This window comes from Centrocercus urophasianus, unplaced genomic scaffold, assembly GCF_019232065.1.
Source record: "Centrocercus urophasianus isolate 14NV4802_14NV808 unplaced genomic scaffold, USGS_Curo_1.0 seq_10, whole genome shotgun sequence".
NCBI lineage: Eukaryota > Metazoa > Chordata > Aves > Galliformes > Phasianidae > Centrocercus > Centrocercus urophasianus.
Genome location: NW_024884142.1, coordinates 48,969,395 through 48,995,640, shown reverse-complemented (window position 1 = coordinate 48,995,640; position 26,246 = coordinate 48,969,395).

Here is a 26,246-nt window from a genome sequence, read left to right as displayed (position 1 = left end):
TATGGTACTTCAACAGTCATCCATATATTTTGGGCAGGATGAGGTGGGCTGCATATAGTGAATTTCAGTCTTGGTCGTACTGCTCACTGTCACACGTCATTGCAAACCAAAGGAAAAGGAAGGGTAACATTTTTGTCTTCAGAATTACAATTACAAAGTCACACAAATGAGTATATGCTCTGGATTCACTGTAAGTTCTGTTTTAAGCCCTTAACCTGTTACGCTTACAGCATAAGCAGAAAATGAAAAGGCAGAGTTAACCCTGAAAAGTGAAACCTAAGTGCAGCTTCTTATAGCTATGTATTAGAAATAATGATGCAGAGATTTGTTAGGACTTGTCAGTAGTTGAAAAGAACTGGCAAAATGTGAATACAGCAAACCTTATTTGCTTTTTAAAAAAAAATTATTTAATTTTGTTTTTTTTTTTAGCAGTCTTTCAGTACCAGCTGCAGTCCTACAGGTGGTAAAACTTCTCTATTTTCAGAGCATCCCTGGGAAGACCCTTAGAGTGAAGAAGGAGAAGCACAGGGGGTGGTATGGCACTGAACAGAGCCTGGACATGCTGTATCTCTCAAAATACAGCACTAGGGAGGCCTGAAAGCTGCTGCAACCTACCTCAGGGAATGCTGTGTCAGAAAGAGAAATTGATTTTTTTCCAAAACTTCCTTGAATTCTAAAGCCAACATTTAAGGAAATCCTAAGAAATATCACATAATGTGACTTTTTTTTTTTTTTTTTTTTTTTTTTAATGCTTCTCTGAAAACTACTGCCTAATACGCCTGTCGAGGACCTTGGAGTGCCAAAGAAAATATTTGTGTCATCGGCTTACTAAATGAATAGTCATATCTATGGAAGCCAAAATGATTCAGGTGATCACCATTTGTATCCTCCTCTTACTTCATTTAGGTTTGCTCACTTTGCCCGCAGGAGATGGTGGAAAAGCCCTCTTCCATCACACTTATTCTCCAGACAGACACCCAGGAGTCATCCACACCACCTGGTTCTACAGAGGGCAGCATTATGAGCCAGGGAGAGGCATCATTTTTTTCCTGTCCAATGCTGCTCTCTGTTGAATGAAGCTGTAGGCGGCACATCGTATTTGCAGTATATATTGATTTATGATTTCAAAGTGCTGAACAAACAACCCATTCTTCCAAGCAGACTGCAACTAATGACTCATTAGCCCCACTTTAATATGCAGGAAAAGTGTGGGACAATGGTTGCACAATTAATCTGCTAGGCCACTAGGCATTAAGGATGCCATATACTGCCGCTCTGCCTGTGCTGCTTTAGCTTCACTGCTTGAAGCATCCAAGTGGAGGAGAAGAAAGAACCTCATAATCTCTTCTGTGCTGCTGCACTTCTGGGCTTTGACACCTCCTGTGCACACATTCTGTCCTGTGAGTCGATGCACTGGCACTGAACTCCACATCTGGCTTGTGCTTTCTCTACAGCAGCTGAAATGTAGCTTCTCATCTTCCCACGGAAAGGATGCGTTGCAAGGAAACAGTCAGTTGGATTGTTTTCTCTTCCTTCTTTCTTTGACAGTTTTGTCTTTCCATGGGCTGCTCTTCTGTCGGATGTGTCTCCTTTCTGCTGGAGAACTTGCTGTCAAAATCGAACTGTACTGGGACAGAAATAAGCCAATTGAGTGAGTAAATAGATGCCTGGAAAGACCAGGTACCATCAAACAAATTTGTGTAAAATTGACACAAGATGCTTTTTTCCTGCTCTAATAGACTCATACCCATGTTTTAATTGTACCCAAACGACCATCTGTTATGAAGAGCAGTGTGCTTGCTTCACTGACGTAATTCTTATTGGAGTCTAGGAAAGCCTTGTGCTGCTTTGGGAAGCCAAGGTGCTAGGAACATTTATTTCATTCATAGTAATGCAATTTTAGAACATACCTTTAGGCAAACATTTGTGCATTTTAGTACAAATATTCATGGAGCACACATATTCTTGGTTGCTTGCCCATATTGATATGAATTTGATAAATACTCATTCTTAGTAGCTTCCAAGGTTTTCTGCCTTTTCCCTTTGTCATTGATGAAAGCAGATATTTCTCAGTAAATATTGTGTTTGGACACATCAACGTTTCAAGTTACTGCCTGAAAATGTGTGTTGAAGGAGTAAAGGATTGAGGAGAAACAAGAGAAATAAAAATGAAAGAAGCCTTCTATGAATAAAATTGATTTTTCTGTTTTTGTAACTCAGAACATGAATAGGTGAATGAATTCTACACAAATTCAGCTTCATGCAGAGCCTGGGAAAAGGTGGTGAAAGTACTGGAAAAGTGTGCTCTGCAATCAAGTCTCCTAGAATTTTAACATTGGTGAATTTGCATACAATTAAAAGGTAATGGAACATAACATTTCCTTAAGTTCCCATCTAATCTGAAACACTAGAAAGTGTAATTTATTAAAAAGAGCATAAGCAGCATTTTCCCTTCCTTTAATCAGACCTATGACAATCAGAAAAATCAAAAGTAAATCTAAACCACATGTGTATAATTCAAAACATAAACAGATTCTTCAGCTTATATACATACTGTGAGAAAATACTTGGGTAAAAAGCATCACTGTTCTCCTGGGAAACAATGGCAGAGACATTGTATGACTGAATTTCCAGAGACTGACATTTCTTTACAGAGCAACATATAAAACATTTATTGTCTAAATCTTGCTCTAAAATCTATCGTGTTGTGGGCATTTTGACCATGTTGAATTAATCCTTCTTTTTTTCTTAATAAGTACTTCAGCATTCATGAGAAGGAAGATTATTAAAAAAGCAGCTTTTATGTGTCCAAAAGCTCTTGACGTTCTTAGGTTAATTATTTAAGTGTCATTAGAATTTAGAAATTCATAATTGAGACTCAGATTGTGAATTTTGGCAAATATACTACCACCAGAGTTCTAGACTGAACTGCAGTGTGTGAAGTAGGCTTTGCTACTTAAAGTAACTGAAGAAATACTTCTCCTCTTCACCAGAAAAATAAGAGTTTTGACATGGAAAGCAAAACATTCCCTGAATAGCTTATTGAACTTTTCTGGAGGTCCTCTTGAGTTCATGTTGCTGTTGACACTGAAGCATTACATGATTGGTCAGAATTTCCAGTCTTTACCTTGCTGGATGTCTATCCCCAGCAAGAGTACCTATGTTACAATCATAAATTGGATGGAGCAGATAAAAAACTATCAACTGTGACTGAAATCAGATCAACAATAATAAAAATAAAAGAAAAAAAAAAAAAATCATGTTCCTTTGCACTAATTTTCAGATTACTGAAAATTTGGTCCTCAAAACTTCAGTGTCTCAGATCAGAAAAATCTTAAGAACTGTAAAATTAAAGCAAAGAGTGATTTTTATTTCTCGGAATAATTGAACTCATTAGATATATTACAAAAAGTATATTGATATTTCTGGCCCTGTTTTTGAAATAGAAGAAACACAGATAAACACATACCTAATAGAAAGTATTCAGAAGCCTTACTCAACTATGAAAGAAATGTTGAATTTCATCTTCCTCTGAGAATATAAGTTCATTTTTAACCAGTAACTACTGCACTGTAGAAACTGATTATACTGCTGTTGAAGACAGTAAAGACGACACATAAAGGAAATAAAGCACAGGTAGGTCTATTGTTCTCACCCTGACTAATTGCATGTTTAAAATTAGACATTCATTAAAGAGCCCTTAATTGAAGTACAGAGGGAAGAGGATTAGTTCCTAAAAAAACTGTCATTATTCATTGCTGTGTGTATAAGGAAAGCTTCTTTCCTGGCTCTGCATCCTGCGTGGTAGGTCAGAGAAGATAAATTCTTATTGTGAGCACAGTGGCTTCAGCTCATGGAAGCTTCCAATATGGCAACGGCATCTATTTCCTTTTGTAGTAAATTAATATAACTCCCATAATAAAAAACGATCTGTCAGAGACCAGAACTCCTAGGAAACCTCATACAGAGACTGAATATGTTCTCTATATACTTTTTTATTTCCTTAGTATGTAGCTAAAGGAAATACAATGAAATTAATGTAAAACTCAAGAAACTCTATGTTGTACACAATCAAACACTGATAGAGGCTGAGTTGCTGACAAGCAAAGTCATAGCAGCTGTGCTAAGTCTTGGCTTATCCTCAAGGTTGCCCTGACATTCCTGGTGTTACTTATAATTTTGGAAGTTAAGAGCAGATTTATTTACTTAATAGGAGGTTCAATCTATTGCTCTAGAGCTACCTTACTGGAAAAGCTGGTGTATATCAAAGGTTCATGTTTATGAAAATATAAGGCAAGCAAAATAAATCAAAAAGAAAACTCACTGAGAACTTTGAGAGGTACCGGTAAAGAACAACATACTTCTTTTGGCTAGATATTCATTGTAGATTTAGATGAAGAACATGATTTCGTCCAACATTTTTGTGGTTAATTTGCTGCCAGGATGTTTATATGAAGTAAATAGCTGGAATTGGAAATTTGATTCTCTACTTACCGGTAATATCTCTAATCTGAAAAGCATTTCATGAGTTTAACTCAGAACCTGGCTTATGTGTATCTAGGATTTCACATTTGCTACAATTAATTTCATAATTTTCTCCTTGTTCTGGTCATACGTTGCCATATGTCTCTTCCACACAAATGCAAAGGAAGAAAGAAAAAGAGGTTAAAATATCATTACCCAAACACTTATTTTTTTATTTTTTCAGCTTTTCAAAACAATTGTATTACCTGCAAGACTTTACTGCACAAACTCTTTGGATTGAATTTAGTCAATAAAAAGTGTTAAAGAAAAGCAGATTCCAGTTTTTAAAATCATGTCACTTTTCCAAGCACCTGTAATCTGGATGAGAACTGGAAATTAGGATACAAATGGTTATTATATTTATTTTCTCTTCAGCCATTCCCATCAACATTGGTAACTGATTCTGGCACTTCTTCACTTGAACGTGGCTGTCCATTGACGTGAACATTCTGCTTTCTTTCCCTTTAAATGAAGGCAGCTTTCAGAAGGAGCAGTTTCATTTACCAGATTACTAGAGGAAGCCCTAAGAGAACAGAAGTTCATCCTACATGAGAATAAAAATCATGTTCGTATAGCACTTGCCTCATGCTTTAGGCATATACCAGCAAAGCTGCTAAACTGCAGACACTGAGCATCAAACTCACAGAGTGGATATTCTACAAGGATGCAAGGAAAAAGGATAATTCATAGCTATCAATAAAGGTTTTAAGTCTTCCTGATAGAAGAGAGCTACTAAATCACAACCATTCAATTGCAATCTGAAGCCATATGATTTCCAACCTGTCACAGAATCTTATCATTTTGATGGCATTTTCATCTTTGCAAAGGTCAGAAATCTGAAATAGAGCACCATTATCTCATAATGAGTATTGAGAGAGATAGATCCCTTATGTGTCTGCATAGTTTGTTATCAGAAACACTACTGTGAACAAAATCTTAATTGCTTGCCATAAAATGCTAATCTTATTTTTTCTTTAAGGGAAAAGTATTTGTCAAAAAGGTACACCTTAAACTGAGCCAAAAAAAAATAAGGCTATTTAAAATAAGGCTTTCAGAATACATTATTTATGTATCAAAAATTCACATTTTTAATTCTTAAGAGCTGGAGAAGTTTTTCTTTTCATAATGGCACACCACTGTTAATCAAAAGGTCTACTCTGTACTTCACGGAATAAAGCCAAGATAAAATCACGTTTCACCTGAAGGGCAAGGCAAATGAGCTCTCTTGTTTATCAACTACTTCAAGTTGTTTTGTTTTTTTTTTTCCAAAGAATATTTGAATTTCTCTCTTACATTACACTAAGACGCTGCTGGAACTTACGCTGCCCTCTGCTGGAAGGAATACATTTGGCCTTTTCATGAAAAAACGGCGCAGTGAGAAAGGGCCGATGTTTCTAGACCCCAAAGCTGGGTGTTCCCCTTTGGCGAAGCCTGCAAGCAGTTGGCATGGTCTGTGTATCCACAGGCAGATGTTTGATCTATAGATAACGACAAATAAACATTGAATTTTACAAAAGTAAATGAACATTGAATTCAAGAAAGTAAAAACTAGAAGACTGTATGGTTAAGTACCCCAAAGTCAGGAAATGCCAGAGGTGAAGTTTCAAATGGAAATGTGACTCTAATCCCATGCGTGTATGCATTTACAGGGCAGATTTTAATTATATGGGGGAAAATCTAATTACTCATTCTGCATAATTTGGAGATGTTCTTCAATTCAGGTAGCTTTCAGTTTGGTTAGCCATATGCAGGAATTTGCCTGAATCTGTTCTTTACATTAAACTCCCCAAAGGTGCTTGCTTGCTTTTTGTTATTGAAAGCAGCCCATCCATAAACATCAGATGCAAAACAAGCTCATTCATAAGCAGACTGAGAACACAAATCTGAATTGCTGGAATAGACTCATTTTTAATTTATAAATTATTTAGTAGAATAAAACGTTTAGCCACCACTTACTGTCAAGCCAAATCACTTTCCATAAATAGAATTTTGCATAAGCAAGGGGCAATTAAATCAGGACAAGCCTCATTGTGTAACCATTGTGTAACCACCTATCTACCTACAGTGAATGAAGGATGAATTAAAAACATTTGTACAAACATAAATGGTTGAAGGAAAACAAGTGAATGTCTCTACCATGCTATCTCTTTCAAAAAAAAGTAGGCAATAAAGCAGCGCTGATTAAACTTTTACTGTATATCTCCATGTTTCTGACTGATACAGGTTTTCTTTAGAAACTGCTATGAAAAAAAAGGCTGATAAAAGAGACTGGGAAGCAAACAGTATACAGAAGGGAAAGTCTTCCTTTATTTCTTAGTTCTGGTTTTGATTTAGCTTGCATGACGGATCTGGAAACCACTTCTCCTATTCTGAATTCATTCTGAGGAATGGAGGGGAAAATGAGAATTAAAGAACTTTCTTGCTTCAGTTTGAGGTAGTCTGATTAATCTTTATTTACGGATAAACAGTGAAAAATAGCACACATGCTGCTGTGTTCAAGGTCATACATATCCTGTAGATGACACAGATATCAGATCTATTTTTAAATCATTTACATGTATTAAATGTGCCGTTCTGCAATCAGACACCTAAAGTTAGGCACAAACTACACACAAAGGCATACCTTTGTTTAAAGTCATACCCCAGACGCAATCTAGTCATTCAAGTCTTAATCAGAAACCAGAGTTGTAGTTCATTTGCAGCTGATTTTTGTCAGACTAAATTTCATTTTACGGAGCGTTTCAGTAACATGAGCAAACCCCAGGCAGCAGGAGTTTGGTACAGACTGGAGAAGCCCTTTCCCTGTGTTACCTGGAGGCAGCACAGTGTTCAGCAAGTCTCTTGGATCCAAGCAGATGTGGTGGAAAATGTAATTAAACGGATTTATTTTTTTTTTCTGGGGCTGGTGGTTTTGCATTGCTCTGGAGCAGAAATGCCAATAAAGCAGCAATAGACACAGCCGTGTTTTGTTGCGGAGCAGTCAGAGTACAGAGCGTACGCACAGAGCATGTTTGCAGAACCCAGGCCTGGGGACGTGTCTAAGCCAGTGCTAGCAGCACAGCTGGGTAGTATGGCATGCGTGCTTAAAGGCCTCCATCAAAGACTTTTACGGTTTGTTCCCATAATTTAAACCCATGAAGGAAAACAAAACCGTCCTGACTTCCTTACCGAGGGAAGTTCCTGATCTGAGTACATCTGTCTGACATGTGCCTATCCCTTCTTCCAGGTCCCGCAGCTTTCCAGCAAGCAAGCCGCAGAGCTGTTTCCCACTCATTCAGACAGGAAAATCCAGCAGTACAAGAATATATTTTTCTTTCCCTTCAGCTAAACCTCTGCCCATCTTCATGTTGTGGGCCTCGCTATAATAGAGGGATTCTTCTCTGTACGTATAGGAAAAAGGAAACTGTCCAGAAGCACTCAGTGATCTCATTGCTGTATCACTTTTCCCACTAGCCTATTTTGGACTCCAGGGTAGGATCCTGGGGCTTAGAGCCACCCGAGTGCCTGACTGACCTTCTGTTCTCTCCCTTGGTTCTTGGTACTGTGCAAATGAATCCAGAAACCTGCAGATGTTTCGGGTAACATAACATTTGACTGTTAACAAATGTGGCGTTGCCTTCATTAGTGATTTCCTCCTTGATTCTGTGACACATAGTGGAATGCTGTGGCAGCTGATGAAGGGAAACTATCTCTGTCTTAAATCTAGATGAAATTACTGTTACTTTGTGTGCATACAGAACTAGCACGAAAATCAAGTTTTAAAAGAAAGAACAACAAAAACAAAGACAAAAACCACTCGACCTAACTAGAAATGAATGTGGAAGGAATGTTTGAAAAAGAAATTCTAATTTCCAGAACCAGTTTAAAACTTCAATAGCAGAAGCAAGCGAAGAGAGTCTTGTGAAATCATTTGTCCTGTGATAACACCTCAGAAGCGCTGACATGTGGAATAATAAATAATATTTCTCACATTTCTTTCTTACCATATAAGAAAAATGCATTACTTTCTAGAAGTTTTGAGAAAGGAAGAATTATTCTTGCTTGTGTTCTTCTATTCTTCTGTGAGTAAGTTATTAAGAAAGCTATGTTAAAGAAACGAGTTTCAGTATAAAAATGTCTTCTTCTATAATCACGAGGCATAGGATAGGGAAGGAGGAAAGCAATAAATTGCCAGGTCTTCATTCAGCTACATGAAAAATTATGTTTTTCTATCGGTTCATTGCTTATGTATTCCAATTAAATGCAGCTTTTATGAGACTTCTGCAAAAGAAGAATCTCCCTACCCAGTAATTTGAGCTGGTTTAAGGGAAGTTCTGAATTCTAAACCAAAAATCTTCCAATTGACTTGGAAACTTGCATAGACAGCAGAACACCAAGCTGGTGAGCTCTTTGCAGTCTGTGTTGCTAGGGAGACCAGGAGCTGATTTTGGAGAGCAATGTAAGTACATTTATATAATAAGGAGTTGCAAGTTTCAGTGCCACAAGTGTACAGATTTCTCTGGTAAAATGTACTGGAAATATTAGAGAGGAATAGGGTGTTTTTTTTTTTTCCTGTTGTTGTTGCTTTTTCTTTCCTCCTCTCTACCCCTCCTTTCCCCACTGCCCCCTGGAACAAATCTGGGAGAATTAGAGAAATGTTTGAGACAACATTTTGCATCTATTTATATTTATTTATCTGTGCTCTCATGGTATTTGGGTAATCAATAGCACTGGAGTAGTCAAAAGATTCTGAAGATTAAGAACAGACTTAACCTAACCCATGCCAATATAAAATACTCTCTGGAGGCTGTACATTGCCCCAGCTTCATTTGTGGGAACTGTAAACAGCTGACGGGCAGTAGCCAGCTGTCCACTGAGAAATTGTAGCTCTGAATCATGACCGTGCCTTCTTCCTTACCCATCAAGCAGAGAAGTAGGGCTGCTGGAGGCAGAAAAGCTGCACCTTGTGTTGCCTAGCCAAAACACTTTCTTGCCTATACTTAATTCTCAGGCAATGATCATGGCATTCAAGATAAAACCAAATTTCCCAAAGTTCTCGTGCCTGGTTCAGTTTTACTAATTTATTTCCATCTCAGATGTATGCATTAACAACATACTGAAAGAGCTCTACTTTTCACATTTGTTTAAAAAGGGATGTAGTTTTGCAGATTATACTACTTCATTGCCTCTTTGATAACAAAAGCCCTAATATATTAACGACTGCTGTTGTTAATAATTTCAACACAGCTTTGTAAATAAATGACAAGAATCACAGATTTCTCTTTTTTGTTTGACATTTCACATGGAAAGACACAGACGTGTTTGTATACGGTGAAACATGTTTGTACATTTGTTAAATGTTCACTTTTACCACCACGTTCATAGAATCGTAGAATCTTTTAAGTTAGAAGAGACTTTTAAAGGTCATCTAGTCCAACTCCCCTGCAATGAGCAGGGACACCTACAGCTAGATGTTGTCTCACCAGTTTTATAGCTACATCAAGACTAGAATACTTAGTGAAGGAAAGTAATTTGAAGAAATATATTTTGCATTTAGTTCTAAGAATTGCTGGCATTTTGGGACTATAAAACTGTCACTACAGGAGATTCTGTGATCACTGATTTCACTCTGGAACACCAGTAGTCATACAAATTGTTTGTTTGTTAAAAATAAAGGTCTCTGAGGACGTTATGGGAAAAAAGAGAAAAAAAAAAAGAAAAAAAAGGAGTTGACAGTCATTGGGAAATGACTGTTTTCAAAGAACCTATCTTGATGTACTATGAGGGCTGCTCCAAAATTAATGCCTCGCATTTTATGATGTTAGTCCCACAACATGAGGCTTTTGGTGGTATGGCAGTAGAGGTTGAACCTTCTCACCAATACCCTGTTACATTTTGTTCCTGTGTGACAGATACCAGCAGAGGGGCAGTCTGACAAATTGGCATCTGACATAGCAATGCACACGTATGAATCAAAGGTGTCACTGGAATGAGTTGCACCCACTGACATTCACTGATGCTTACTGACTGTTTATAGAGACCAAACAGTGGATGTGACTACAGCAAGGTGGTGGGTGGTGTGTGGCATCAGAAACAGTGGGTCACCTCTGCTGGTGCAGATTGTTACAGGTGTGGCATACAGGTGTGGCATGCGGGCTTTTGTTCACCTCTGGCAATGGTGACTATGTTGAAAAATAGTGTTTTGTAGCTGATAATTTGCTCTATCAAATGGTGTTATTGTGCTTTTTGTATCTGTTGTAGTTGCCATGGAAATAAATAGGAGGCATTACTATAAGACCTATACAGTAATTTCTCTTTCTGTCACAAGATGACAGAAAGACTGCTCACTTTCTGAGCGATTCAAGGCTCTCTATAATCATGTTACAAAGGGGAAGGAGATAATCTTGCAGCCTTTGACTCTAACAGTGATAAAAGAATTCTCTTCTGTGTTGTCATGGTTTTATGTTTTTGTTTTTGCTTTTTTTGTTTTTGGATTTCAGTATTCCACATCAAAACATCATGTAGTGTATGGGGCATTAAAGTGTCACTGCCCCAATTCCAAGTTCCTATCCCTGTACATTACAGCAGTCACGGGATCTGGCCCTTCTGGGTGGGGGGGGCGCTCTCTTGCTGCCTGGCAGTGGGTGCTGGAGGTGCTTTCCTGGCCGTTCCAAGCTTTTCAGGTTTGAATCAGTCCCAGGAACTCTCTCTCTCTCATCTTGTCTGATTTATTAATCTCAATTTCAATTAAATTGTATATATTGTGTTATTTTGTATTCCGATATTATAGTAAAATAAGTTTTCCTCCATAGATTTTTGCCGCTGCTCTTTTCCTCCCTTCCTTCCTTCCCATTTTTTTGTGGGACTGGGGTGGGGGGGAGGGCAGAGGCCTGTCACCCCTGTCACGGACATAGATTGATCTGGTCAACTCCGTGACATGTGTGCTGTCCCATCCTGTGGTACAGAAGGGCAACAGTCCCAGAAAAAGTTGTATCTAGAAATCCAGAGAGCTGCCTGGTTGCTAGTAGGAACTCTCTCACTGGGGCTACTGAAGTTCCAAAAGACTATGCCTGAGGAGGAAGATGTGTTCCCAATGTGATGATTCCACATTACATGATTATCTGCCACCTGCTATGATAACCTACACTCTTTGAGTCTTTGAAACAGAATGCCCTGAAGAGTGAATTCTGATGATTCCATATGATGAGATTTAGCTTTTATGTGTTCTTCCAAAGGTCTGAATTTGCAGAATGATTTAGAGACTAGTGATTTAGAGACTTGCTTTCTTTCAGTTCTTTGTTCAGAGATGTTCCTCCATCAGAAACGTAGTTTAGCCCAACTCATACGAATTAACTTGCTATGAATCGTAGCACCTTCTTGAAGACCTTTGGTTCATTTTTTGGGAATGTAAATGAAAGGACTTTTATTTGACAGTAAGCCCCGGCCATTGTAAAATCCAAGAGGAAATCATTAACATTAGAAAAGAGGTCTCCTGTGTGTCTAAAAGCAGAAACAAAACTCTCCTAGAGCTAGTGAAAAAATAGTAGCCAAAACTCAACTTCTATATAATGTGATAAAATCTTCTTAAATATAAATTGATGTTTAAATGATCTTTATTTTTGAGCACTTTACTCCTTTTATGTTGTGGAAGAAAAAGATTTTTTTCCAAGTTTACTGTATAAACCCGGTGTATATTTCTTATCATGTTCTGTAGGGAATTGTTCCTTTCTCCAAGGGCAAGCTCAACTTTTTGAATGCAGAGTGAAAAAAGGCAGTGAGAGAAATACAGCCTGGGAAAGCTCTGAGAGGAAAATCTGCCTGCATTACAATGTGGTGCTGACTCAACACTGAGATCTGAAGGAAACAGAAAGGAAGAATCATTCCCAAGAATGCAAAGAAGACTTCAGTGTTTATTTCAACCCACAGATTCACTGCCATATACTAGGGTTGTGGAGAAAGGACAGTCATCCTGCAAGAAATATTGGTTAGGATTGATTTCTTTCAGGCTTCTCTCATCCAGCATTTCTGATATCATGAGTCTGATGTCATGACCTCCCCCGTCATCTTGTCCCACTGCATTTGCTTTTGTTCAAAAAAGTAACAGGTAGCATTAGAGTTTGAAGTTTTTCATAACTTACATGCAAGTGTGAAAGGAAGACAGCAGTGTGATTCTGTTCCATGATTTTGACAAATTCAGTGTGCAGACAGGAGAGAGGCACACAGGTACCAAGACACCACTGACAGGAATGACAGGATCAATATATCCTCTGTGTTCTGCTACCATATGTGTTATTAAACCGCTCTTCATGTGATAAGGATAAAAGGATTAGAAGAATGGGAAACAATGACACTAAGCAGTTCATAGAGCTGCAGCATCAAATGGTGCATATCATAGACTCTACTGAAGACTGCCTATCACTGAAAGGCTTGAAATTTGAAATAATTAGGACTAATTCATCACTACAGTGATCAAAGACATTTTTGAGGTTCAGTGTCACAAATAGCAGTGTTGTAGTGGCTGGGTGGACGTTGGAAATAGCAGTAATACATATTTTTTCCCCTATGAGTTAATTACAATGAAATGGATAAAAGAAGCTGATTTATCCCATCAGGACAATAGTTGGTGGTAACTGCCGAGGCAGCATCTGAGAAAGCAGAGGATTATACTTCCATGTTTAGACTCCATTATTGTTATCAAAGAGTGTGGAATTCTTTGCTTTCTTCTACCTTGAAAACTAAAGATGAGAATTAATAGACATGAATACATGGACTTCAGTCTCAATTTTTTGCTTGTTATTTCTGGATGAAGGATGAAAGGAGCAGGTGACTATACAGACTTCCCCATGTGAGATGAGTCATATCTCTTTACCTATATCACATTTGAAACTGCACAGGTAAATGCATAATACATGGCCAGCTGCAAGAACAATAAGTGTCACTTTCCAGGAGAGATTCTAGGGATCAGAAAACAGTGGTGCAAAATAAAAGGACAACCAATACAAAGAAAGATGAGAAATCTTGACATCCCATTTCCCAGTGGGAAAACTATATCATTATTAAGGTGCACAGATTTACAAAGGGAGAAGCCAGACAGACTGAACATACTATAATAATATTAGAGGAGACGGTAATTTGTAACTACACCCCTACAGATACTGCCCAGTATCTGCTCTTGAACACTGATAACAAGATACAAACATTGATGATTTCAAGATTGATGCAAAAGAATTCTTGAAGATGGAATATTTTCCACTGGAGTATTTGGTTGTCTAATACTTAGTGTCTGTGTGTGATCAAGCAATTAAGCTTACAAGCATTCCATTCTAATGTACTATCAACCTAAATTTTAAAAGATGCCAAATTCGTATTTGCTTCTTCAGGTAAAAAAACAAACTAATTAACAAGTTGATTAACTTTTATTAGCTCTGTTTTATTTTCAACAAGTACTCCTTTTTTATTCATTCCAATGAAACGATAGGCAAAACCACTAAAATTTCAGTATGGCTGGCTGAATTTCAATCAATTTGTATATGTCAATCAAGTAGACAAATTTAGTCATTAGGTCATCATTACCAAGTGAACTCAAAGATACTGTGCAACAGACAAGAATGAACATGGACAACACTTTGACAGGCTTCTGAAATAGCCTATGAGAAAAGAGATTTCATCCTTCCATTTCAACTTGACTTTTAATTCAGTGGTAATAGCAGTCAGATCACTTGCAGCCTCAGCCTAACAAACTGTTTACTTCTAGTGAAAGTAAAGGAATAAATCCTTGTAAAATGACTAATTTGTCCACAGATAGATATTCTACTAAATTCTGAAATAAAGGAGTCCTATCTGGTTTTTTGTAGAACTTTCAAACTAGTCCTAAAATCCTGGCAAAACACATACCTCATCTTCTGGAAGGAACTAAATGTTGCATGTACAAATCCTTTTTGTCTGAAGTAGTTACTCTACAGAGAAGTCTGCTTTATCCAGATTGTCTTTTCACCAGACAAGCTTCAAGTGGAAATAGAAGTTTAATTAAGAAAAGCAGAAGGTAAAGGTCTCAAGTTCAGTTAGAATTTGAATATGTGGAGTTCATCTAAGATCATTGTAAGGTTTTTTTCCAATTTACTAAGAACAGAATCTTCCTCCTCTTTCTCTTTTCTGGCATTATTGTTGCATAGAAATATAGCTTCTGAATCTACACCATAATGATTGTGATGACTTTGCTTCTCCTATCCTGTCTTTCAGAAGAAGCTAATAACAGGAGTTTCACCTTTAGGTAATTAGTGAGTATATGATGTGGATGGAATCATGCACAGTGTGAATGCATATGGATGAGTAACGAAGAGAAAGAAAAGTTACTTCCAATAAATGTAGCTTTTCTGCTACATTTTATCCAAGGTTGGACAAAATGAATGTCAAAGGCAAAAAGATGCTTATTGAAAGAGAAGTAGACTATGAAACCACCTGCAGAAACTGACAAGGTCACAATAGAAGTGCAAAAGTAAAATATTAATCAACTGGAATGGAAATCCCAAGGTAACACAAGAAACAAGGACACAGAAGGTACTATGTAGTAAGAGCTCAGCAAAACCTTCAATTTGCTTTATAGAGCTGGGGAAAGGAATTATAAAATAGAATAACTAAAAAAGTATCCCTCTCCTAAAAGCTATGAATAAAATAATATACAAAAAGGTGTGGCTTTTGGAAAAATATTTTGCTTCACTGGAAAAGTATTTTTGATTTCACAGGGTAGCTGAGATGATGTAAGGAAAATGAATCCACGAAGGACAAAGACTACATATCAAAGCCAAAAATGAGGTCTGATTCAAGCCTATACTACATGAAAATTCATTATGAAGTGAATATATGCTCACGTTATGTAGACAATAATAAAGTAGAAGTGTATGATTACTCTGTTTGATGACTCGTTTGGTGAGGCTTATGGAGCACCTTTGATTTGACAGATAAAATATATCTATTTATGATCAGCTTTCAGCAAAACTTAGACTTTTAAGTGCAGAAGTCTGTTCTAAAAATGACATATACTTTAAAAAGAGTTTTGGTAGATATTTCTTAATCCAAATATTGTTGACTACATTCTTCCTTCTATAAAATTTAGAACGCTGTTAATTTCGATCTCCAGCAATAATTGCTTCTTGCCCAGTAGGCATCACCACACAACTGCATCCACTCATTTTTTGATAACTTGACCCATTCAGGATGGGGGCAGCCCAGAGCACTGATTAAAAAACCTCAAATTAAGTAACTTAATGAGAAAAGTAGGCGGCATTGGCAAGAATTTTCTTTCACAATAACCTACATAGAAATTTGATTTCATTTTTACTCCAAGCATTCAGTGCTTTCAAATTCGGATTATTCAAAACTAAAAAAAGGTTTTGAAGCAGGTTTATTCAATCATTCAGGACCACAGTTCACTAGGATCACTTGGTGAAATACAAAGCTGAAAGACCTTCAAGTTCAAGATGAGAGACATGAAAGAGCGAAACCACTTTTATTTATCCCACTGCAATTGCTCTTCACTATATCTAAATTGTCATTTGCTTTGATTTTACGTTTGAAGCTCAGAAATCATCCAGAAACGAATCTTTTATTTTCATGGTTTCATGACTATGGGATAACTAGAACAGCTTTACTTTGGACTATTTACAAGAATCTATTATAATTAAATAATTCCACTATATGCCTGACTATCTGAAAATGTTTAACCAGAAGACTTTCAATGTACCTTAAGAAAACCATCTGGAAAACAAACTAGTCCACACTGTGTTTTATCTAGCAAATGCATTGTATCATATTATTTCAGTGTGAGGTTATGCACTAAAAAAATCTTATTCTGTTATTTAAAAGCTCAAAAAAAAAATCTTCTGTGTGATGTCGACAGACCTGAAAAATATTCCTTTCCTGCAACCCCATTAAGGAGGTAGGAGATATTTCAGAGCACTGGTCTGTTCTTGTGATTATATCATGTCACATTATTGATCAAATCAATTTTATCTTGTGTTTATAGCTAGAACTTGCTCATAAAGTTGCCGTTGTTCTCTGGTAAGTTGCCACTGCCTACTTTGTCAAGCAGAGTTGAGCTGGAGGTTAGCAATCTTTTAAAGTTTAGTATTTCACTTCTAGCTTCACTTCTACTTTTTAGTATCTTGAGCTCACTAGAAATCTTACAAGTATTTTTTTCCCACTGGCAAATGTTTCAGAAACAAGTTGTTTTGTGCAAAGATAAGAATCCCAAAAGAAGAAAAATGAAATGCTTGCTCTTTTCATAAATATATTCAAGTTCTTATTTTCAAGATTTATATCATTTATATCAAACCACAAAAACTGAAAAGTGAAAATTCATTTTTAGATAAAATAAATGACTTTATCAATCAAATATTTTCCATAATTTTTCTTCAGAAATTCTGAATTTAATTTCTTTCATTCTATAGTGGAGTGAAAAATTGTGAAAATCCTTCTAAAAATCTGGTTTGTTCCTAATTCACATAGGCTTCTCATTTTACATGCGTCACGTATACATTTTTCATTAAAGTTTTTATAACCCATGCAGTCAGAGTTTGTAGTTATTAATTCTTCCCAAAAAAGTTAGTCTTTTTTGCTGCCTTTGAAACATCAAATTTTTTACCTAAGAAAATTTTCCGAGTGTGTTTTTAAAATTACGAAGAAAATTCATAATTCCTACAAGCTCCATGTTTCAAGATAAAGTATTCAAACTTTAAAATTTTAAATTTTGACATCTTAGAGAAAAATATTTTCTAACATTGTAGTCTTAGCTCTACTTGCAAAATATAATGTAACAGTCATGCAATCACTAATATCTACAGAAGTGCAATCAGACCTGAGAAATATCAGTAGCAGATGTGCTGGTGGGCTGTGATGGCACTGAGCCTTGAATACAAGTATGGCTGCTCTAGTGCAGATATGAATGGAGTGGTAAAGCAACACAGTGCCAAGCAGCATCAATTTTGTACTGGCTGTCTTTCAGCAGTTTAATCACAAAATGAAAGAAACATTTTTATGGATTAGGGACAGTCAAATAAATGAAGGGATGGATTATGCATTGTTGAGACCATACAAGCATGGGGAAAATAGCTTGTAAAAGAGAGAAGGCAAGGATCTTCCGTCTGTGGAAACGCACGTATTTTTTTTCAGAAACATGAAGATTGTACAATCTCAATTATCAAATTCACACAGTTCAAGTGTTTACTGTACTGAAGAATGTGAGCTTTTCATTCGATAATGTACTTCACTACTCACAAACAGAATCTGGGACTTCATCGGTACCTTCAGTATTTTCCCCTAAGAATTCTTGGTCAGAAAGCAATGAGAAGTTGGATAAAAAATGTAAGATCGTGTTTCACAGGATAGTTTGGGTTGGAAGGGACCATTCAAATCATCTAGTTCCAACCCCCCTGCTGTAGCCAGGGACACTTCCCAGTAGACCAGGTTGCTCAAAGCCCTGTGTGCCCTGTCACAGCAGTTCAATTCTGGAAATTCAGATAAATAACCTGATTTAAGGGCTGTTTATGACTAAATCAGAGTGCAAAAATAATCATAGACTTAGGTGAGAACTGTAACAGCATCACAGCATCTTTTAGCTCTTCCCTTGCTACTGCAGTTTCACCAATTTGTAGAATATTTATACCATACAGAGTAAGCTCTGCAACAGTCTTACAGCATCAGATGTTTTTGAAGGCTCAGATAGGTTTATTTGAACTTCTTTTTTACTGCCAAAACTAATGTCAGTTTATTTCAGATAGTGAAGGATAGCAAAAATGCATAGCAATGAGAGAAGAACTCACTTGTGAGGTAGGAGTGGCTCCCCAGCAGCACAAACTGTGCATACAAAGCAGGCATACGTTATTCCTGCAACTCCTTTTATTGATATTTCCAGCTCAGAGCAGTCTGTCTCAGCTGAAGTATGAAAAAATAAGAGGTAAGAGAAGCAGTTAAGAAGCTTGGCAGACATTGACAAGAACACGTGTGCACACTATGTTGGTTCATGCATATGAACCAGCACACGCATGCACATACAAAGGTGGATGTCTTCTCCACCACATCAGGAAAGGGGACTGATCTGGTAACAGCATTCTCACAGTCCGCAGCCAAGCAGCATGCTGGTTAGCCTGCTCGAGCTGGCACTGCTGAAGGCAGAGCTGCCAGGTTCCTGCTGTGCCTCAGGGCTTGGTTATGAAGGAGTCAGCTCCACTGCTTATCCTTATCCTGGTTTGAGAGAACACAAAAGGAAAGGCTTCCACTCTTCACTTGTCTTTGTATCTTAGCAGGGAGAGAACACGTATTTTTTGTTTGTGATTTTATGTATTCTAAATATAGTTTGAATTTTGTGCTTGAAAAACACAATTAAATCTCCCCAACCTAAATCAATGCTTTCATGAACTCGAACATGGAAGACAGGTTCTTACAATTTCATTAATTACAATAGATTAGAACTTATTTTAGATCTACAATTAGTCCAGTATTTCACTCAGTGAGACATCAGACACCAGCACTGCACAGCTGGATTCCTGGTGGTATCACTGCCATTGGGTAAGTGCTCCCATTTTGTTGTGCATTCACCATCCAACAAATACACATTTCTGTCATCCTGTGCTCAGCACTGTTATTATTAAAACTTAGCAATGTTTTTGTGACTAAATGATGATATTGTTTCTCTGAAGAGGTTACCACTGAGATGTTAAACATACTGTAATTCCTTGCTGCAACCACCTTTTAGCACATTTCGTGCATGTTGCAGAGTGTATGAGACTCACACAACCATCTCCCAACCAGATCTGAGTGTTACAAATACAGTGTGCAGTTCTGAGCATCTTTGGAGAACTCTGACTCACATCTGCTGGAAGCAGTTGGCCCACCATATTTGCAGACTGTTAACTGAAGGCACCTGGTATTTTAGACTACAGAAGGAAAAACCGAAGAATAGTAATGCAACAGGGAAATGCGTAGCCCCTTCCTATTACTGGTTTTGATCCATTAATTATATGATCTAACAATGTATTGATGTACTTTGTATGTTCTGCAACACAGCTATCTGCTCACACCATACACCATACAATTGCAGGAGATATTAACAAAGCTGTCTACACGCAGAGCAGTGTACCATCATGGGTTTTTTTTTTCATAAATATTAATAAATATAGAAAAACGTGAAAGCTGACTGGAAAAAAATAAGAAAAAAAAACAAAAATTAAGCATCTATTTGCTTCCTAAAGTGGAGATACTAGAGGTTCTCAATTTTTCACATGCATGCATGCATATAAAGACTTCTAGTTTACCCTGTATTTTACTCATCAAAATCTCAGTTCATTCTAAAGTTTAATCCTTCTTCTGGGACCAGATGGATTTTTTTCTTTTTCGTTGGAAGGAATCAGGGCTGAGTCAACTGGTTTCAGTGGCTTTTTGTTCTTTTCTAGTGTTATCTGGAAGCAATTTTCTCAAGCTTTGTAATTTATTTGTCATCTTCCTCAAAATCCCCACAAAAAAAGAGAATGAGAGCCTTTCTTTGGAATTAAAAACAAACAGAAGAAACCTTGACATTTGATTTTTGTACATATCTTTTATATCCTGAGTGTAATAAATACGTGTTTCAAGTACAGATGCCTGGAAGCTTGAAGAAAAAGAAATTATGACTGAAGTGATGTCTTATGCAGAATAGAAGCACAGAGTTGGCATCTTCAGGGATTCAGCTATATATTAGATATGAACACAAGCCCCTACCATGCTTTAGTATTGTGAAATCTAGTACATAAGAGGATAGAGTGTATCCCAGTCTTTAATCCTAATCTTTAAGGGTTTCTTCTGCAAAGTCATTCCAACAAAGCAACTCTACAATAAGCATCAAATCCAATAACAATGTCCTTTCTTACAAGTGCCATTTTCTTCTGTTTCACTTTTTTCCCACTTCAACCTAGGTAAAGAGGTTAATGGCCTAAACAACAAGATTAAGCTTTGGCAATATAAAGACAAAACAAGATAGGAAACAATCTATTAATAGCTGGAGTTCTATTAAAAATAATACATAAAATACTTGCCTTCAGTTGTTACATTTCTTATTTTTTGGTATCACTCAGTTCTTCTCCTAATTTCTTAATCAAATGCTTCTGCTGAATCAGAGTTGTGGCAGGATATAAAACTGGTTCTGAAAAATCACAGATTCTAAATCATCCTTGCAAAATTATTCAAATCTTCAGCTGCACCTGGAATGTAGCACGCATGGTTGTGAGAATTCAGCTTGACCTGTATTTTGCAAAAATGCAGTATTTTAGTATCAGGTGTTACATTCTGTCCTGGATATAGTTTCTGGATTGATTTAAAGTTCAATCCCTCATAATGCATGTATACAATCTAATGTCAAAATGGAAATAGCATATCTTACAGTGGCCTGCTTTATGTTCAAAATAGATTGATGCAGCTTGAGAGCCAAATATGGGGAATAGCTTTCCTTAGCAGCACTAAAATGTGATTTTAGAGCAAGCTGGCACCAACACTACAGCAGTTTGTAAACATGAGTTACGAAAAACAAATATCGAATGACAGGAGCAAGTATGATCTCTACATATATCTAATTACCTCTTATAGGTTATCAAGATTACCTCAGACTTACTGGACTGAATGCAAGCTTGTTAGCTAATAGTCGTGTAAAATTTGTTTTCAGACACAATCACTCTCAAATGATACAAACAAATAAGAACATTGAACTTATTCACTGCTACCTTAAATCATGTTCCAGACAGTCTTAGATTGGACAATCTTTATGAATTAAGCCAATTACACATCAAGATATTCTGCAGGTCTTAGAATAACTACAGCCTTGAGCCACTTCACTGCTTTGTATTGTCTTCATCACTGAAAATATACAACAGCTACAAGCTGCATATTTTCCCTTAAAACCATGCACATTCTCAAAATTTTCTCCATTACCCAAGCACAAATATTCTTGTCTCTAAAAAAAATCAGTTTTATAACTGAAACTTTGGCAGATTTATATTGCAGAATTTACATATCTGACAACATAAAAGCCTATCAATCTCTTACTGTTACATGTCATATAGTCCTTTTCACGAAGGAATCAAAAAGCATTTAGGATATCTACCTACACTCCTCCTACTGGAATCTTCTTTTAGATCTCTTACCTTTGGTGGTTAGGAGCTTTATTCTAACTTCCAACCTAAGTTCGGTTATGACAAATTTAACAGTTATTCACTTCTTCTGCTATAAGTGCACCTCTTCAGCACGTATGTAAAGAACAGAAAGCTCCACTTAGCTAAGTTAAACAAAACAAGTTCTTTTTCCTCATTCTGTAGAGCACGATCTCCATTTCCTGCCACTAAAGGTCTCCTTTAGGTCCATATTCCTTTAGAACAACTGCATTCAGAATATCAGAAGACAGAACTGCACACAACTTTCTAGAGAAAGGCATTTGCAAGCTATCTGATTTTTCCTAGAAAACACCTCTTTGGCTGCACCTCAGGATTACGACTGCTCTTTCATTACAGCCATAACAAAAAGATGAAGTGTTGCCATTTTCTGGTTGATTAATCTATGCTGATATTTATTCTCCTATTTTATTTGCAGATGCTGAACGTTCGTGTTGTAGAGGACTTTCTTATGATTAGTAAAATCAGTACTTTCTACTGTTACTATCATGATAAAATAGTTCTTTTCTGATGGTTCCTTAAAAATCCTGTATTAATCAGAAAGACTACAGGCTGAAGCAGAGAATTCAAGCAACCTGGCATCAAAGATAATATTGGAAACATTATTCAAGTTTTAAGACTTGCTGTTTCTTCTGCTTAAATTATATTATTCAATTATATCCATATTATTATTGTGTTTTTCATGTGTTCACACATTTTCAAATTAGTTGGGCTGACATATTCTTTGTAAAGGTGAATACATGGGTGACTTTTGGCCTAATTTCTCTTGATCCTGTGTAAAAATGGAGAAGTCTCCACAATTTTTCTTTTCTTTTCACTCTTATTTAAGATATGAGTATAATCTAAAACCTTTGACATTCAAATACCCATAGTTTCAAGTAACAAAGTAGTTGCTGCAAGATGTCCTGTCACGTTATTCTATAACGAGTTATTGCTCTTCTGACTGTGAGATCTATGTGCTTGTAGTCTTAGTTACTACTACCATATGAATGCTCCAGAACAAAAAAATTGGATTCAAAATCATATCCTGATTGAGCAGTTAGGCTAGAAAACATGGATCCTCCTCCAAAAGATAGTAAACTCACATAGCTCATTTTATTATCTCAATTTCTACTATGAAGTAATTTTGACCAGTCATTAATGTATCTTAGTAAGAACACTGATTCCAGGAAGTTTGGAGAAGAGAAATAATGTAGATGTCATTATTTTTAATCTTTTTTTTTTTTCTTTTTTAATGTTTACAAGATATAAGAGAAAGACTTATTTGTAACATTAGATGATAAATATATACCACAGACTCCACTGGATGAAGAATTCACATCTTGCTATCGGAATTCTTTTAAGCTTGTTGCAGTTTATCCTGCTAAAGATTATTTTTTTCCTCAGACTTTTGTAGTTCAAATAGAACACAGCTTCTAGATTATCTGGACAAAAGACATCATCTGCTATAACTTAGTGTCATATCAGAGTTTACAGTCAGACAAGCTGAATTCACCAATCCACTTGGCTATTTTTCTTAATTTGCCTTCAGAGAAGTTTACCAGGAATTATTAATCACAATCATCGTAATTACTTACAGCTCAAATTTTCAGAGCTCTAAACCTCTCAGAAAAAAAGGTTGGTAGAATCTCATTTTATTGGTCCGTATGTGATAATCACTGGAAAGAGCAAATGGTAGTTAAAGAAAACGAGTGGATTTTGGCAGCCGGCTAGAATCCTAGTCAACCAAGGAGAACATTAGCTGTGAATATAATAATAAATACCTCTGACTGTATTTCATCTCAACAGGGAACCACATCTGCCTGAAGATGAATTTGTATTACTCTGTGGCTCTCTCTTATAATGCCACTATCATTACAAACCTTTTTCGCATGAAAGTTTCATACAGTTTCTTCTCCAGGAAGTGACAGTACCCTTGGGCTTCCCAATCGATAGCAAATTTTATCTTGATAGCTTTTCATATCTAATTATGTCTGTTTAATGTCATGGCATACTACACAGATTTCTTGCTAGTGTTTACTATGTTAAGCATAGACACTCCAATGGCATGGGGTTTTTTACAGTTCAAATCACTATACACGTTAGAACCTCCTCAAATGAATGTGAATAATGCTTAATAGATAATTAGGATGTTCCTTCTCTCTAGATCTTATATGTAGAAAGCATAAACAAATCCATTCTGTTTGCAATGGTTTCTCTTCTTCCTGAGCCAACAACAGGAGCTGTCTCATTATTCATTCTTTTTGCGTGACAAACTAAGCTTCTGCAACATTACTATTTAAAACCTCTAGAAAGTATTTCTTGTCCCTCTCATGAATTCCGAATTCTTAGAAAAATCCTCACATACATTTTTCTCAGGTTTTTTTGTAGAGCATGAGGAATTCATGAGAACATTTAATAAAATTCCAGGAAGCACTAAGAATTCTTTCTGAAATCTGTTGCATTTTCCTTTGAACACCCTTGGGCCTGGAACACAATTTAAGTGGTAGCATGATGGAATATTATCTCCCTAGAAAGGTGCTTAGGTGAACATAAATGTGCATTTCACTTATTTCTTGCTATTAGGAGCGTATTTTAGAGTATTGCTGATAAACTGTAAAATATTTAGTTGTCTATCACTTCCGTTCACAAGAAGAATTATTTATTCCAACTAAGATGAGTGATCTTACTCTTGTTTCTGCAGCATTTCAAGAATATTCTCCTATACAAGAACTTCCCAGGGGTATGACTTTGGGATAGTTGAGTCTTTTAAAGCATATAATTTAGTGGTTTACAAGATGATACAGGGAAGACTAGGTTTCTTCTTTCACAGTGGATGATCTCTTGCAAGTACATGACTAACAAAGATGGAAAGCAAGCAGTAATGGAAGAAAGCTATCAATAAGAGCATGCTACTCTGAGAAATGGGTTTCTGAGTACTATACACCCATTTTGCAGTTAGAAAAGAAATCAGTTATGAGCAATCATAAGTAATATCTTAGCATATTTTGTATATTCACAAAATGTTTCCTTGTACACACACCGTCAGAAATTACACAAATTTCAGCTAAGGAGCTACAGTTCTTCAAAGAAGCAAATGTATTTGTTTTTGTTCCTCTTTGACACCCTATTTAGTCTGATCCAGTCTTGCTCCAGACACAGGGTTTTTAACCTGGCAAACACTATAATATCAAGCTCCTCACAGAAGTAGAGAAATAATTTTTAGTGTCTTTTTTTGTTTAGTCTCTCTGTCATATGGAGTTATCAAATAGTTTTAATTATTAGACAAAAGAAAAATCATGTGTGTAGTTCTTACCAAGTTATGAACATTTATGTACTTATTAACAACTTCAAGCATGAACCCTAGCAAAGAGGAATATTCTCTAATGTTTAAACATTAAAGAGCAAGGACTACATTACAAACACAGTTAACAAAAATGAGGAGACAAGTTCTTGAATATCTGTTTCTTCATGAGCTGGGATTGTTCAGTCTGAAGAAGAGGAGGCTCAGGGGAGACCTCACTGCACTCTACAACTTCCTGAAGGAGGTTGTGGTGAAGAGGGATTTGGCCTCTTCTCCCAAGCAACAAGCAGGACACAGGGTAATGGCCGCAAGTTGTGTCAGAGGAGGTTTAGGTTGGACATAAGGAAGAACTTTTACTCTCAGAGAGCAGTCAGGCACTGGAATGGCTGCCTAGGGAGGTGGTGGAGTTGCCGTCCATGGCAGTGTTCAAGAGGCGTCTGGATGACGTGCTACGTGATGTGGTTTAGTGCTTGTGGTGGCAATGGTGATGAGGAGATGGTTGGACTAGATGATCTTATAGGTTGTTTCCAACCTTGTGATTCTAAGATTCTATGATTCTAATATTATCTATAAATACCTAAACATTGAGTAATTTTTTTGGTGGTATGAAGTTCTTGTGAGAAGAAAAGTCAAAATTTTATCACAACAACAAGAACATAATGAAGTGCTAAGCTAAGGTTTCTCTCTGAAATCTGATCATGGTAAGAGGTGTTAATATTTTAGCAACGCCGTAAGACTATAAGAGAAAGTGCCAGAAATCCTGGATCATGATATCCTGCAACCTAAAATTTAACTGTATAGCTGTAGCAAAAGCACTTCTCACTTGTTCAGCCAACCTTCTCATTCTCTCTTCTGCAGTAAATAAGAGAACAGCCATGGATCACAGCTAGATGAGCATTCTGGTTTTGATACTTGCCATTCCCGTAAGGATTCAAAGACTATGTTAATTCTGAGTCACTTCAGCAGTTTTTAATCTTCTTCCTGGAGTCTAAGTTGTGGTGTACTGTCCTTAGAAAAAATAGTTTTAAGTTCGAGAAATCTTTCATCTTACTGTAAATTGTAATTCAGTCAAATCTCCTAGCCATAAAACTCTCAGTAAAGCACTTCTAGTCTTCAGAAGAAAAAAATATCTAACAATTCTCTCAAGGTTTGTGCTGAGAATGTAATGGCTCTTAGCAGCTAATGAAGAACACTACAGAGTTCACTGCTAATCTCTTCCCTACTACCCTACAGTCTTCAGAGAGAAGACAAAGTCCTATGCAGAGATGAGA